This window comes from Vulpes lagopus, chromosome X, assembly GCF_018345385.1.
Source record: "Vulpes lagopus strain Blue_001 chromosome X, ASM1834538v1, whole genome shotgun sequence".
Lineage (NCBI taxonomy): Eukaryota > Metazoa > Chordata > Mammalia > Carnivora > Canidae > Vulpes > Vulpes lagopus.
In genome coordinates, this window is record NC_054848.1 from 102,324,049 (window position 1) to 102,334,120 (window position 10,072).

The 10,072-nt window shown below is 35.4% G+C and overlaps 1 non-coding gene across 1 annotated transcript; it reads left to right on the forward strand.

Moving 5' to 3' along the window:
* The first annotated feature begins 2,495 nt into the window (after window positions 1-2,495).
* On the forward strand, window positions 2,496-2,602 carry LOC121483760. Its single transcript, XR_005985850.1, has one exon. It is a non-coding gene; the product is annotated as a U6 spliceosomal RNA (small nuclear RNA).
* The last annotated feature ends 7,470 nt before the right edge of the window (window positions 2,603-10,072 follow it).

Sequence of the window (10,072 nt, forward strand, 5' to 3'; positions counted from 1 at the left end):
GGCTAGTTATAGTAAAAAGAATCATACCTGAATTCAGATTCCAGCTCTGCTACTTAATGGCTGTGTGCCTTTGAATAAGTCACATCACTAATCTGATAGTCCATTTCCTCATCTGTAGAATAGCATATTGATTCTAGTACATGTTTTTTACAATCACTGGCCAATATTAAGTATTTAGTACATTCATTTATCCATCCAACAATATTTATTAGGTGCCTACTATGTGCAAAAGTCTTAGGATAAAATAAAATAAAATAAAATATCTTATAAAATATCTTAGGATAAAAACACTTAGGATAAAATAAGGGAAAGGTCAAGAATTTTTTAACAAGTCAGGAATACTCTCTATGTCTCATGGACTTAACATTTTAGTGGAAAAGAAAGACTAAAAACAAGGAAAGAGACCCACAAAATAATTTTAAGTTGTCTGCTATGAATGTAAAAAAACAAGGACCCAAATAGGAAATATATGTATGGGTGTTTGGGAGAGGGATATTTTTGTTGCTGTTGTCAAGAAAATCATAAAAAAATTGAGACCTAAACAAGGGGAAGGAGATAGTCACGTAAGAGTTGGGAGGCAGTACAGTATTCTAGGCAGAGGGAACAGGACCTGAAGGAATTATTTAAAGTATTAGAAAAACTGAAGTAAACTGAAAAATGAAACCCAACATATGGTAGAAGGGGAGTTGGAGAGAGAAAAAAATAAACAGAAAAGCAAAGGGACAGAGCAATGAAGAAGAAAAAATAGGAAAAGCCCAGATCATTCAGGTTCCTGTAGACCATGCTATGACACATAGATTTTAAATACTACAGGAGGGCCCTTGGCTGGCTCAGCTGGAAGAGTGTGCAACTCTTGATCACAGGATTATGAGTTTGAACCCCACCTTGATGTGGAGATTACTTAAAAACAAATAAATAAATAATAAATTTAAATACTATAGGAATTTGTTAGAGGGTGTTAAGCAGCATTGTAATCCAATTTAGAGATTAAAATCACTTTTGATCCTGTTTAATAAAGGAATTAGAGGGAAAATTTAATGAACCAGAATGAGACAGGTAAGAGACTATTTCAACAAGATGATAGTAATCCTTAATATGGTGGTTGCAAAAAAGATGGACAGAAGACAGGTTCAAGATACATTTTGGAGGCAGAAATATCAAGACTTACTAATAAATTAGATGTGAAGTGGGATGCCTGGGTGGCTCAGCGTTTGAGCATCTGCCGTTGGCTCAGGGCATGATCCTGAGGTCCTGGGATTGAGTTTCACATCTGGCTCCTTGCGTGGCACCTGCTTCTCTCTCTGCCTCTGTCTCTGTCTTTGTCTCTGTCTCTCTCTGCCTCTGTGTGTGTGTGTGTGTGTGTGTGTGTGTGTGTCTCATGAGTGAATGGATGGAATCTTAAAAAAAATTAGATGTGAAGAGTGATAGTGAACTATGAAAGATAACTCCTAATTTTCTGGCTTGAGTAACTAGTTCCACTCATTTAAACAGTGATAATGTGGAGAAAAAATTTAGGGGAAGCACAAGATCAATTTGGAGATAATAAATTTGAGATGTTTATGAAAATTCTGAGTGGAGAGGAGAAGCTGACAGCTGGATTTGAGACTATGTAGCTCAGAGAAGAGGGCTAGAATGGAATATAAATTTAGGAAATATCACAATATAGATAATATTCAAATCCATGATAATGGACAAGCTGACCTACAGAGAAATTATAGATATATAAGAATGCCTTACACTGAGCTTTTAAACCTTTTTTTCTCTTAGACCTGACACAGGACAAGAAAAGTAGACTGAAGAAGAGGAGTCAATGAGGTAGAATGAAAACCAAGGGTAAATAGAATAACAGAAGCCATATTCCAAGAGAATTGTTGATTGTGATAACAGCTGTTGTGAGATTAAAAAAAAGATATCGAATAGTCTCTTATATTTGGTTACATGACTAATAGAGTCAGTGGAGTGATGGAGACTGAAGGAGAACAGTGGAATTGAGCGGTAACTATAGAGAAATGAGCATTGACCCTACCTTTTGTATGCTAATGAAAGTGATTCAGCATAGAAGGGACATTGATAATGCACAAGTAAATAAGGAGCAAATTTTGGGAGTGAAATCTTTTAGAAAGTGAGAAGGTATGGGATACAGAGCACAAGAGGAGGGGTTAATCTTTGGTAAGGACATCTTTTTAACAAGAAGAGAGCTAGAAAAAAAAAGAAGAGGGCTAGATAAAATGGACAGATTTATCGTTAAGTTGCTACATTTAATCTCAGGAAGATGATGGAGTTTGCTTCTAATGGTTTCTGTTTCCTCAAAGAAGTAGGACTGTAAAAGTGAGGGTAGAGAAGGACATACAGGAGGAGGTCTGGGGTAGGAAAAGTTGTAAAATAGTCATATCTAGAAATGAAAAGGCTATCTTACTAGAACAAATACTATGATTGTCAGGCAGTATTGACTGGCAATTTGATCTTTGAGATCATAATTTAAGAAAGTGAAACCAGTGCTCGCTTCGGCAGCACATATACTAAAATTGGAACGATACAGAGAAGATTAGCATGGCCCCTGCGCAAGGATGACACGCAAATTCGTGAAGCGTTCCATATTTAAAAAAAAAAAAAAAAAAAAAAAAGAAAGTGAAACCAACCTGCTTTCTTGAGTATATTCTCTGGCAATGTTTAGCTTCCAGGGTGGAGCCAAATCAGGTTTGGAATTTGGCCAGATGAAAACAATGGAAGAAAAGAGGAGCAAGGGGTTTGGAGGATATTTGAAGAAACAGTTTTAAGGAAGAACCATATGATAAGTGTTAAAAGTCTCTCCCATCTCCTTCCATGGATTATTAAAAACAGAAAGGACCTTCAAAATATCATCTGACCAACACTTTAATTTTGTAATTGAAAAAGAAGATCTAGGCAGGTAAAGTGTCTTTTTTAGCATCTCAGATCTTGTCAGTAACAGACACCCAGGTCTCATTTTTCAGTTCCTGCTCCTTCCATTATAGCATGCTCTTATACTTTTTGCTCTCTTTTCATTTCCCTTTAGTGCCCTGCCCTTAATGTGTAATATATAAGTACCTGAAGAAAGACTTACCTTCAATTTAGTAATTTACATGTCGGGAGCTTAATACCTTTCAAAGAATTTTTAGATCCATCATCATTTTTAATCTTCCCAACTATCTTGTCAGGTATTTGGGAGTAGGTCTTTGATTTGTCTCAACTGATTTTTCAGATGAAAAAAACTGAGAATAATGATTACTTCACTACTACACTGTACTTATATTTCAATTGTAACTCTTTCTCCCGGAGATAAAGTTAATCTTATGCATGTTGATGTGAATGTAAATTTACAAGGTGCTAATTATATTATGAGCCAGGATTTTTGTCAGGTAACTGGATAATAGGAGCCATATAGAGATTGCCATCATTTGAGCTAAACAACAAATTAAGAAATTGAGGCGGACTTCCATGATGGAGATGTAATAAAAATCACTTTAGAAAAAAAGGGTTTTGGAGAACAGGATTAAGGAAACTGTTTCAGAGCTATGGTGGGTATCCAGCAAAAGTAGTACCTTTTTAGGATGAGAGAGAGAAGACATTCCAAGAAGAGGGAATAATGTGAGTAATGGACCAGTAACCTGAGGACCATGTTGACCATTGATTTCAGAAACATTGTTTGAGCAAAATTGTTTGAGTAGGGGGCTGAGGGCAGAGGATGGGGGAGCACGCATATTTTTGGAGAAAAGAAGACCAGAAAAAGATTTTTAAATGGATCAGAGAAGTGGGAGAACCCAAGAGGGTGATATCACAGAGTTCAAGGGAGGAAAGGCACCATCAGAATTGTTAGTCAACAAGGCACTGGGTCAAGAATCCTGACTGCACTGAGGTGTGGAGGTGAACAGTAAAAACCACAAATGCAGCCTATTATTTCAAAAAGACTGTTGGTGAAGTAAAGAGAGGGAGAGAGAGCCAAAAAATAAAAATAAAAACAAAAACAAAACTAGAGGTAAAGAGGATTGATAGAAGATATTCATGTTTATTATTACTTTAGTGTTTTAGTAAAAGAAAAACTTGACCAAGATTCTAGGCAAAGAATCTAAGTCCAGAGAGAAGGAAATATGAATGACATGCAAAGGGATAGGTGATGGAGCAAGCAGAGTCTCAGAGGAGGTTAGAGGAGATGGCACGGGGAATACACAAGTGGAGGCACTATCTTCAAGCAAGAATAAAAGAGTGCCTTTCAGAAGAGAAGAGGGGGTAAAGATGGGTGTTGATAGTGATCATCAAGATAATTACCTCATCGTTGTCCTTCCACTTGAGTTTGGAAACTTAAGCCATCCCTAGATGGCTATGATGAGCCCACAGTAGAGATATTCTCTTTGTTTCCTCAGAGCTTATCTTCTGGTTTCATCTGTATATGTGGAATACTTAGTAGAAACCAAAGTGGGTTGCTAAGACAGGTAGCTGTGTGCTGTACCACTACTATATTGTTTGACTAGGAGTAGTTACAGCAACAGCATGACAGATATGTTATTAGATATCCTTTAAACAGATTCAATAGGACCTGAAAATCACAGCTTTCCAACCTTCAACTTTACACAACTATACTTCTTCCAAAGTTCATCACATAAAAGCACCTTTATTTCAGATAGTTGTGGCCAAAACATTTTTAGCTCCTTTGGGTTTAGAAAGAGCATAATGCTTGCCAATGTATCTATCTTTCAAACACTCCTAACTTTCTGCAAGCAGGGACCGGTAAGATACAGTTCAAATAAGAAAACCAATTATTTTTAGGTTTGGCTCCCGAGGGAGTTTTGCTTTTTAATTGAAAGATCAATGTTTGATTCTCATGACATCTTGAACTTCCATTCAGTGACTGCTGACTAAATGGTGTGAAATTGGATATTGGAGTATCTGACATGTCACATGGGTCAAAGCTGCAATCCATCTAGGCCAGCCTCCAGAGGCTACTGAAAGCACTAAGCAATAGCTTGGGGAAGGTAAATGTGAAGAGCACTGGAACTAGTGATAGAAAATCTAGGTTCTAGACCTGGATTTCCTACTGCATGTGCAATCTGGTATCTCACCTTTACTGGATCCCAGTTTTTTCTCCTTTGGATGAAAGCAATAATCCCTGCCTTGCTGAACCCACAGGGCTGTTGTGAGTCTTAAATGAGATGATTATGTGGGAAAGCTTTTATTAACTAGAAATCTACATGCTCTATGATAATATATTTGATAAGCATTTGCTGATCATAGAAGTTGAGGATAGTTTTATCTTTAAGCTCAAAGATATCTGGATTTCTAAAGCTGGAAGTAAAACTCTTACTTTTTTACATCCTTAAATTTAATCTGAAAATAATCTAAATCCCCTTTCCCCAAAGCCTTCAGTCAACTTTAAGTGATTCTATATTCTAATTAAAAGTAAAACTGTTACAGTTTGGTTTTTATAATCAAATTAAAAGTCTTCTTACACAAGCTGTTGAAGGTAGTTTTTGAAACTGGTTACCTTGTCATTTTTCCATCCTGGCCTCCTTTAGTGCTGTTTTTTTTTTCTGCTTTCCAGGCTATACAGAAAAGTGTTGGTTGTGGGTAGTAAAACCTCTTTGTATAGCACTTAGTGAGTCCTTTCTCCAGTTTCTTTGATCGCTGTGTGAGCATCCTATAATGCTATGTAAACATCATATAAGACAGAGCACTTGCAGAGATATGACCACTGTCTATTATCTCAGGCCACCATCAGTGTCACCATTTTGTTTTGAAGTTCACAAGAAATATTGGGTCCTTCTGTGTTAAGCAGTACTCTAAATGCTGAGGATGTCAAGGTGAAGAAAGACTGTGAAGCTGAACTCATGACTTTGGAGTTCAATGAGTAGTGAAAGTGACAGATATGTAAAGAAAGTGATGGAATTGCAACATAATGAATGCAAGAATAGTACTCTATAATGTGTAGATGTAGCACAGAGAAAGGAGTTTAGGGATCAGTCAGCAGAAGAACTAGTAACAATGAAGGTCTATTGGAGGGCTTGCCATCTGGATTGGGATTTTTTAGTTTATTTTTTCAAAGCACATTTTCTTTTTTCTTTTTTTTTTTTTACATTTTCTTTTTTTAATTTATTTTTTATTGGAGTTCAATTTGCCAACATATAGCATAACATCTTCAAAGCATATTTTCATCTATTACTTCATTAATCTTTACAATGCATTGGGTTTTGAAGGATGAATAGAAGTATTTCAATAAGGGACGGAAAGTGTTTCAGTCAAAAAGACTAGCATGCACCACTAAGGAGTGATGGCAGAGGAGACAGAGAAATAGGTAGGTACAGAGGTCCCTTTATACCAATTTAAAGAATGTGGACTTTATCCTGAAGTCAATAAGAAGCCATTAAAGAGTTTTTAAATAGGGAAGCAGCATAGTCGTGTTTATATTTTAGAAAGCTATATACTTTGGGTGGCTATGCAAATAATAAATTAGAGGTAAAAGAAAGACTCAAGGTAGGAAGTCCAGGGAGGAGGAGCGGAATTCAGGAGCGGATGGTGGTCATTGGAAAAGGAGAGACAATGGCTTCAGACAGTAAGTAACAACATTGTCATTTTTACTAAGATCATATCCTCCCTTCATCATCATTCAAATTTATCAAAAGTAGTTTGTATGAGAAAATAACACTGTTTTTTGAAAGAGAGAAAGAGAAAGGGAGAGTGAACACACACATGCATGATTGGGGGGGTAAGGGAGGAAAAGGGAGAGAGAGAGAGAGAGAGAGGGAGGGAGAGAGAGAGAGAGAGAGAGAGAGAGAGAGAGAGAGAGAATATTAAGCAAGCTCCATGCCCAGCACAGAATGTGATGTGGAGCTCAATCTCACGACCCTGAGATCATGACCTGAGCTGATGTCAAGAGTTGGTCACTCAACCAATTAAGCCACCGAGAAAATCATTCTGAATATTTGCAAACATACAAATGGATCATAACCTTTAAATTCATGTGTAACTTGCTTATTTAATGTCAACTCATATTTCCCATAGAAACAACAGCATTTCAAATACCTGGCCACCCCAGAGAAAGCTGTTTAAAGTAAAAAGTTCTTGAAAAACTTTGTTTGTAGTGAAACATACTTGTTGTCTAATAACATTTGTTGTATTAATAAATGAATGAACACAAAAAGGAATAAATGTATGGGTATAATTTACTAACATAAGCAGGGGGCTGTGCTAGTTATGGTGGGAGATGCAAAGATGTCTCAGATACAGCTCTTGGCCTTGAGGGAAATAAAAAAAATCTTTCAGCTGGACAGCTCACTAAATGACACCTCTTTCTTAATTGCCAGCTTGCTCATCACAAAGACCCAGCAGGAAGTTTTATTAGAAGAAAATCCAATAAATGTTACATAATCTCCAATACACAAAGAATACTAAGGTAAAGATCACACAAGGCATCAGGTCTTTGATTTTAAGTTTGTGAATTTTTTGAAAACTAAGTTTAATGAACAATACATAATTTGTGCATAGTGAACAAGTAAAATAGTATAACTAATCTTTCCTTCAACTCCAGACCACCAGTCCCTCTCCCCAGGGGCAACTACTGTAAACAATTTGTTGTGGGTGCTTCAAGACATTTTGTATGTTTAAACCAGCATTTATATACATTTACATTTTTCATATTTACTCAAAAGTTGTTGCACAGTACATAATAATTCTACAGGGATTTTTAATTTACCTTAGAGATCTTTCTGTATCTGCATATATAAATCAGTCTTATTCATTGTAATATTTGCATAGTGCTCTGGAATACAGATAAGCCATTTTTTAAATAAATTTATTTTTTATTGGTGTTCATTTTTTAAATTTATTTTTGTTACAGAGCTTGTTTTTCTAAGAAATGAAACACTATTAGTACAGTGAAAATTCCTTTTGTCTCCAGCCCCATTTCTCTTGAGTCCCAGAGGCATCCGTTATCCTACAGTTGATGTGTATCTTCCATGTTTATGTTTCTATCCTTCTATTACACATGAATGTATCCATATTTAATAGTGGTAATATGTTGTATGATTCAAATTTTGCACAAATGGCATCATAACTTTTTGCAACTTGCTTTCTTCTGCACTTTACATTTGTTTCTTTCAGATCTATCCCTGTTGATACATGTAGTTCTCATTTACTCATTGTTGATTTACCTTGCTCTTTGTTATACTGAATACTATGAGTTTGTTATACCTTATAGGTTACTTGCTAAAAAGAAGAGTCCTGCAACTGGAATTGTTTTTCTCACTTTCTTTCTTTGAGTTTGCACTGGATAGTTTAATGAGAGGATGAAAGATTCTTATAAATTGAAAACCTAAAAATGTTATGGTCTAGAAAAGGTCAGACATTTCTGTTAACAAACTTCAGTCGTTACAAACAATGCTGCGCTGAATATCCTTGAATGTGCTTCTCAGATTTCTTTAAGGTACCTATGAATTGAATTGTTGGTTCAGAGTATACTCATATTTTCATTTTCACTAGGTACTACCAAATTGCTCTCTAAAGTAGATATAAAAACACACGTTCCCACAAGCAGCATATAACAGTATCTATTTCCTCACATTCTTGCCCGCATTTGGTATTAGCAGATGTTTTTATTTGGGGCAATCTGGTTGCCCAATAAATAGTATCTCTAATTTAATTTTCATTTCCCTAATTATTAGCAAAGATAAAAGCATGTATTCTCTTCTGTGCATTGTCCAGTATTTTGTCCATTGTTAGCTTGGATTGTTTTTTTACTAAAGGTAGTCATTTATGTAGTCTATATCTGTCTGGTATATATTTGTTGCAGATATCTTCTCCAAGTCTGACAGTTGCCTATTGACTTTGTTTATTATAACATATAAGGGTAGAGAGTTTTTTTGATTGGTCAAATTCATCAATCATTTACTATTTGTGTTCTTTGTGTCTTATTCAAGAAATCTTTTCCAACCTCGATACGATATATTATTCTAAATTTCTTTTTAAATGTAGAATTTTTTAAAAAACAGTTATTAAATCCATCTGGAATTTATTTATGTATATGATGCAATGTAGGAAACTATTTTATTTGTTCCAGTGTAAACAAGCAATTATTTTTATACCATTTATTGAATAATCTATCCTTTCCTCTCATGATCTACAATGCCATTTCTGTCATATATCAAGGTTACTTACAGTCTGAGATATGTGTCTGAGTCTCTCATTTTTCCATCTGATTTGTTTGCCTCTCTCTACACAAATACTACACACTTAATTACTCTAGTTGTCTAAGTCTTGATATCTATAGGGTAAGTCTTTCTTATTTGTACTTCTTTATAATTGTCTTGAACATTCTTGGTCCTTTAATTTTTCATATGAATTTTAGAATGAGTTTTTTAAGTTCCATGAAAAATCCTTTTTTGGGGCACCTGGGTGGCTCAGTGGTTGAACGTCTGCCTTCAGCTCAGGTTGTGATCCCGGCATGCTGGGATCGAGTTCTGCATCAGGCTCCCTGCAGGAAGCCTGCTTCTCCTGCCTATGTCTCTGCCTCTCTCTGTGTCTCTCATGAATAAATAAATAAAATAATTAAAAAAAAATCCTTTTTCAACTTTGTAACTTCATGGAACTTATAGATTAATTTTGGAGACTGTAGACATATTTAAGTTAATGAGTTTTCCTATATGTAAAATGATATTTATCTCCCTTTATTAAAGTCTACAGTGCTTAGAATATTTTTATAAGTATCATGGGCATCTTTTGTTAGATTTATACTTAGTTACTTAATAGTGTTGCTTGTTGCAAATCGTAGCTTTATTTTAACTAGCTTTATTGAGGTATAATTTACAGACAATAAAATTAATCAATTATGATGTGATGAGTCTGGACAAATGTATACAGTTGTGTAATCATCACTACATTCAAGATATAGAGCACTTCCATCACTCCAGAAAGTTTCCTCATGCCCTTTGAAGTAAGTCTCTTCCACTCACACTGGGTCCTTGGCAACCACTGATAGGTTTCCTGTTACAATAATATAATTTCTAGAATTTCATATAGGTGGAATTATATAGTAATAGCCTTTAATGCCTTTTACTCAGCATAATGT